Source organism: Lathyrus oleraceus, chromosome 7 (assembly GCF_024323335.1).
Source record: "Lathyrus oleraceus cultivar Zhongwan6 chromosome 7, CAAS_Psat_ZW6_1.0, whole genome shotgun sequence".
Classification (NCBI taxonomy): domain Eukaryota; kingdom Viridiplantae; phylum Streptophyta; class Magnoliopsida; order Fabales; family Fabaceae; genus Lathyrus; species Lathyrus oleraceus.
Window position 1 is genome coordinate 209,908,973 of NC_066585.1, and position 6,842 is coordinate 209,915,814.

Consider the following 6,842-nt stretch of genomic DNA (forward strand, 5'->3'; position numbering starts at 1 on the left):
TAACACACGTGTCTTTGTATTTCCAGGTGTTTTTAATTCTCGATTCTCGTTATTTAAGTCGTCTCTAAAGATGGATACTAGTAGAGGTGGACATATTTCTTACAAGTCTCTTGAGGTCAACCAGGATTCCCTTCTCGAGATGGCTGTGTTGGTGTAAGCCCTAGAGGCCAATACTTTTGGTATTTGTTTCGAATTATTTATTAATAATAAAAGGCTTTTTCTTTATTATGTTTGTTTAATAAAGTCCCTAGAATAGCTAGTCCGTTTAATGTATCAAGTATGACTTAATCATGAGATCACATTAAACATAAGGATATTATTCTTAAAGTATCCGTAGTCGAGCTTTATTGTGAAGTGGGATAACATTAAAGCATGAAGACTATTATGTTTATAGACTGATGATCACATCTCATGGATCATGGATAAGGAGTTATCAAGTCTCAAACATAGGTATGAATATTAAGAGTAATATTTATACTGGATTGACCCGCTATGAGAATACTACATAGAATGTTATGCAAAGTGTCATAAGTTATTATCATGGTGATAATGGTGTATACCACTCTTCGACCTGAAACCACTATGGACCCTAGATGTAGAGTCGAGTGCTTTATTGTTGATCCAACGTTGTCCGTAACTGGATAACCATAAAGACAGTTGATGGGTACTCCACAAAGCATGCTGAGGGACATGAGTGACCTAGATGGAATTTGTCCATCCTGCGTAACAGGATAAATGTCTATGGGCCCAATATTGAACTGGACAAGGATGACACGGTCTATGCCTTGTGTTCAATATAGACATAAGGGCAAAAGGGTAATTATACACATAATTATTATCACAGAAGGATTTGTCAGATCACATGATATTTTCGTGACTTGGATAGCAGTGATGTGTTGCTAGATACCGCTCACTGTTTATTATGTTAAATGTGTGATTTAATATAATTGCCAGCGTCGCCAAAACCTACAGGGTCAACCACAAAGGACAGATTGATGAGAGATAGAGTAACTAAGGAACACCGTAAAGGTACGGTGCACTTAAATGGTAAGGTACCATACGCTTAAGTGATTTTGGGCATATTATAAGATATGGGCCAAAATACACTTAAGTGGGCTTTTTAGCTTGAAGCCCACACAAGTGGTTCTATAAATAGAACCCTTGGGTAGAAGCATTGTCACTCTTGCATTTCGTTTCTCTCTCTCTCTCTCTCTCTCTCACTCAAAGTCTTCATTCGTAGCAGCTAGCACAGAGATTGAAGGAATCCGTTCGTGTGGACTGAGTAGAGACGTTGTCATCGTTCAACGTTCGTGATCGCCACAAGAGGTAACGATTCTATCACTGATCATGCCCATTCGTAAGGATCACTAAATGGAGAAAATTTTAAATTCCGCTGCGCCTTGGATGGCAATTCTCCTTAAGTGGTATCAGAGCCACTTACGAAACCATGAATCTGATAACTGTTTATTTTCTGTATTAATACGATTAAAGACAGAATGAATCAAAGATTAAATTAAGATCGATCAAGTTATATATATGATATAAGTAATCCTGATGCAAAATACATTATATATGATATAGTATTCTTGTTTCGTTCATTCAAACACTCAATGGTTGTTTTCCTTTGAGCGATCAATGGTCGTTTGCTTCTTGATCCGACATTAGTATGGTGAAGCAATGATGTGTTGATCAATCATACTGAATCAACAATCGAGATGTGTTTGACGGTCTGAAATTGGTGCATTAGGGTTAGTGACGGCACAAGGGTTGTGTTGTCAGAGAGTTATGCGATTGGGGTTGTGACTGCACAAGAGTTGTGCTTTCTAAACACTTTTTCGAACAGTTTTAACCGGTTAACGCATATGGTTAACCGGTTAACGCGAAACGGAATACAGCTTTCTAACTATTTTTTAAACAGTGTTAACTGGTTAACGCATATGGTTAACCGGTTAACGCAATACGAAATACAACCTTTTAAGTTTTTCAAACAGTGTTAACCGGTTAACGCATTTGGTTAACCGGTTAACGCAAGACAGAAAGCAAATTTTAAACAGATTTCCAACAGTGTTAACCGGTTAATGCAGTTGGTTAACCGGTTAACGCAAGGCAAAATTCACCCGTTCGGCTAATTCTGCGTAATGTGATCGGTCGTCGAGATTTAATTTGGTTTTAATTGATTAAAAGAATTAAAATTGATAATAATAATAATGTGTTTATTATTTTGTGGTGATCGGTTATGGCCTTAGTTTTCCTTTATTTTGTTTTGGGTTTTAAAATACGACCTACGTGTCGTGCCTCTCTTTTAATCTCTCAATGTAACTTCTTTTCTCATCTCACTCCTTCGTATGTAAAACGAGTTTCTTTATGTAATGTAATATTATGAAGAAATCAAAGAAGTCAGTGCCAAAGGAGGACAACCTTGAAGATCTTGCTTGGAGAAGCTTAGATCGTTATTAGGTTAGCTTAGGCTCTCTCATTGGCTTGGGAGAACAATTGCGCTAGGGGCCATAACTGTTTCATTATATATGTATGTTGATGCATATGTATGTATGTTGATGCATGTGAGAGACGATTTATATGATTAATAAGCCGGTGAGATCAGAATAATTGAAAATTCCCTCAAATTAAATATTAAGTTTATGCTTTCCAAGTTTTAACACTCATCAAGACTAGTATCGGATAATGTAGGTTTCGCCTACGCGAGGTGCATGTTTTATATTAGTAAGGTGCGATGGGATAATTGTAATATCCAATTATTAAAACAATGGGTCAAACTTGACTAAACAAATTATAATAAGATTATATATGTTTAGAAGCAAGAGTTGGGAATTATCCATGTGATGGATTGGAATAAGGAGTTATTCACCCAACTAAAATATTCGAGAGTTGTATTAGATACAATTGGAAGGAGTTCCTACCTAAATAACCTAGTTTTGTGTAATCCGCCTACGCGGACTTAGAACGAAGTGAAATATGGATCTCGACCCACTAGAAAATCTTCCAACGGGATTTTCCGAATCAAATGATGAGGGTCATTTGTTTTGAGTAAAATAGTGGGAGCATATTTAATTAAAGGCCTAATTAAATATGTCAATGATACTTATATTTTCATTAATTCTTATGTAGATTACCATGATAACAAACACCTCTAACAACATCTTGCGATCAATCCTTGACAAAGAAAAATTGTTTGTGACAAATTTTCTGGATTGGCACCGAAACCTGAGGATTGTCCTCAAACATGATAAAAAGTTGTATGTCTTGGAGAAACCTTTTCCTGAAGATGAACCTCCTAGTTCTGCACCTAAGGCAGAAAGAGATGCTTATAAGAAGCATGTCGATGATGCCAATGAAGCTGCTTGTCTCATGCTAGCTACCATGAACTCAGAATTGCAAAAGCAACATGAGAACATGGCAGCGTTCGATATGATCGAACACCTAAAGATGCTCTATCAAGAGAAAGCAAGGCATGAAAGGTTTGAAGTTTCAAAAGCCATTTTTCAAGGCAAGTTAGCTGAGGGAGCCCCTGTAGGTCCCCATGTGCTCAAGATGATTAGGTATGTGGAAAACCTTGAGAGATTGGGTTTTCCCCTCGGAAAGGAACTTGCGACTGATTTGATCTTGCAATCGTTGCTAGATAGATTCAATCAATTTGTCCTAAATTTCAATATGAATGATATGGACAAATCTCTTCCTGAACTGCTCGCCATGTTAAGAACTGCTGAGCAGAATCTGAAGTCAAAAGGGAAGTCCATTCTGATGATCAGAAATGGAAAGAGACAGAACAAAAGGCCCACCAAGCAGGGTGATAAAGGGAAAGGCAAGGAAGTTGCCAAACCCAAACCCACCGTTGCTGCTTTAAAGCCTAGTGGAGGCATAGAAAAAGAAGGCACCTGCTTCGATTGCGGTAAGATCGGACACTGGAAGAGAAACTGCCCAAAGTACCTGGAAGATAAGAAGAATGGAGTAGAGACTTCAACTTCAGGTATTTTTGTTATTGAAATTAATTTATCTACTTCTGCATCATGGGTATTAGATAATGGATGCGATTCTCACATTTGTACAAATGTGCAGGGACTAAAAAGGAGTAGAGATTTGGCAAGAGGTGAAGTCGACCTACGAGTTGGCAATGGAGCAAAGGTTGCTGCTTTAGCCGTAGGAACTTTTGTATTGACTTTACCTAGCGGTTTAATAATTCAGTTAGAGAACTGTTATTATGTACCTGCAATTAGCAGGAATATTATTTCCGTTTCTTGTTTGGACAAGTTTGGTTTTTCATTTATAATAAAGAACAATTTTTGCTCAATTTATTTGATTGATATATTCTATGCTACTGCACAAATAAACAATGGACTATATGTCCTTGACCTTGAAATGCGTATTTATAACATTAATACTAAAAGGATGAAACCTAATGAGTTAAATCCAACTTACTTTTGGCATTGTCGATTAGGCCACATAAATGAGAAACGCATTTCAAAACTCCATAAAGATGGACTCTTGGACTCTTTTGATTATGAATCATATGAGACATGCAGATCTTGTTTAATTGGAAAGATGACAAAGTCTCCATTCACAGGAAAATGTGAAAGAGCTAATGATCTTTTGGCCCTCATACATACTGATGTATGTGGACCACTGAAAATTCCAGCCATAGGAGGTTTTCAATACTTCATCACATTTACTGATGATTTCAGTAGATATGGTTATGTGTATTTAATGAAACATAAATCAGAGTCTTTTGAAAAGTTCAAGGAATTCAAGAATGAAGTAGAAAACCAACTAGGTAAGAATATTAAAACTCTTCGATCAGATCGAGGTGGTGAATATTTAAGCCTAGAGTTTGATGACCATATGAAAGAGTGTGGGATCCTATCCCAACTTACTCCTCCTGGAACACCCCAATGGAATGGTGTATCTGAGAGAAGAAATCGAACCCTGTTAGACATGGTCCGATCCAAGATGAGTCACGCCGATCTTCCAAACTCGTTTTGGGGACATGCACTATTGACAGCAGCTTACACACTTAATCGTGTTCCATCCAAAAAGGTTGAGAAGACACCATATGAGATATGGAGTGGTAAGAAACCACATATGTCTTACATGAAGATTTGGGGTTGCGAAGTTTATGTGAAACGACAAATTTCAACTAAGCTTGAGCCCAAATCTGCCAAATGCTTATTTGTGGGGTATCCTAAAGAAACAAGAGGGTATTACTTCTACAATCCTTCTGAGGGAAAAGTGTTTATCGCTCGAACTGGAGTTTTCCTAGAAAAGGATTTTATTTCCAAAGGAATTAGTGGGAGGAAAGTAGAGCTTGAAGAAATTCAAGAATCACAAAGCATCGATACACCTATGGAGGAATTAGAGCAGGAAACACAAGTGGTTGTGGAAGAGCAACCTGCTCAAGTAGAACAAGACCAGCATAGGTCAAGCAGGATACGTCACCTACCTGAGAGATATGGATAGCTCATAACTGATCAAGGTGATGTATTACTCATGGATCAAGATGAGCCTGTGACCTACCAAGAGGCCATAACTGGTCCCGAGTCTGAGAAGTGGCTAGAAGCCATGAAATCTGAAATGGATTCTATGTACACAAACCAAGTTTGGACCTTGGTAGAGCCTCCTGTGGGAGTTAAACCTATAGGATGCAAGTGGGTCTTCAAAAAGAAGACTGACATGGATGGTAAGGTACATACTTATAAGGCAAGACTGGTTGCAAAAGGATATAAACAAATTCATGGGGTTAACTATGATGAAACCTTTTCACCAGGTGCAATGCTTAAATATGTTCGAATTTTACTTGCTATCGCTGCATATCATGATTATGAAATATGGAAGATGGATGTCAAAACTGCTTTCCTTAATGGGAATCTTCTTGAAGATGTGTACATGACACAGCCTGAAGGATTTGACATACCAGAAGAAGCCCAAAAGATATGTAAGCTACAAAGATCAATATATGGATTGAAGCAAGCTTCCAGAAGCTGGAATCTTCGTTTTGATGAAACAGTAAAACAATATGGATTCATCAAGAATGAAGATGAGCCTTGTGTCTACAAGAAGGTTAGTGGGAGCATGATCGTTTTCCTGGTATTATATGTAGATGACATATTACTCATTGGAAACGATGTCCCTACCCTACAACAAGTAAAGTCTTGGTTGGGGAAATGCTTTTCTATGAAGGACCTAGGTGAAGCAGCCTATATATTAGGAATCCGAATCTATAGAGATAGATCACAAAATCTGCTTGGCCTAAGCCAGAGTACATACATAGACAAAGTGCTGAGACGCTTTAACATGCATGATTCCAAGAAAGGATTCATACCTATGCAACATGGCCTGTGTCTGTCAAAAACACAATCCCCTTCAACTAAGGAATAAAGGGATCGCATGAATAAGATTCCATATGCATCTACAATAGGATCTATCATGTATACCATGTTATGTACTCGACCAGATGTCTCGTATGCTTTAAGTGCAACGAGTAGGTACCAATCTGATCCTGGTGATGCCCATTGGGTAGCTGTCAAGAATATCCTTAAGTACTTGAGAAGGACTAAGCACTCATTCTTGATATATGGAGGTCAGGAAGAGTTGGCTGTAATTGGATACACTGAGCCAGCTTCCAGACAGATAAGGATGACTTTAGATCGCAATCTGGTTATGTGTTTTGCTTAAACGGTGGCGCTGTGAGCTGGAAAAGTTCAAAACAAGATATAGTTGCTGATTCTACAACCGAGGCCGAGTATATTGCTGCCTCAAGTGCAACAAAGGAAGCTGTTTGGATCAAAAAGTTCATTAGTGAACTTGACATAGTTCCTAGCATTGTGGATCCC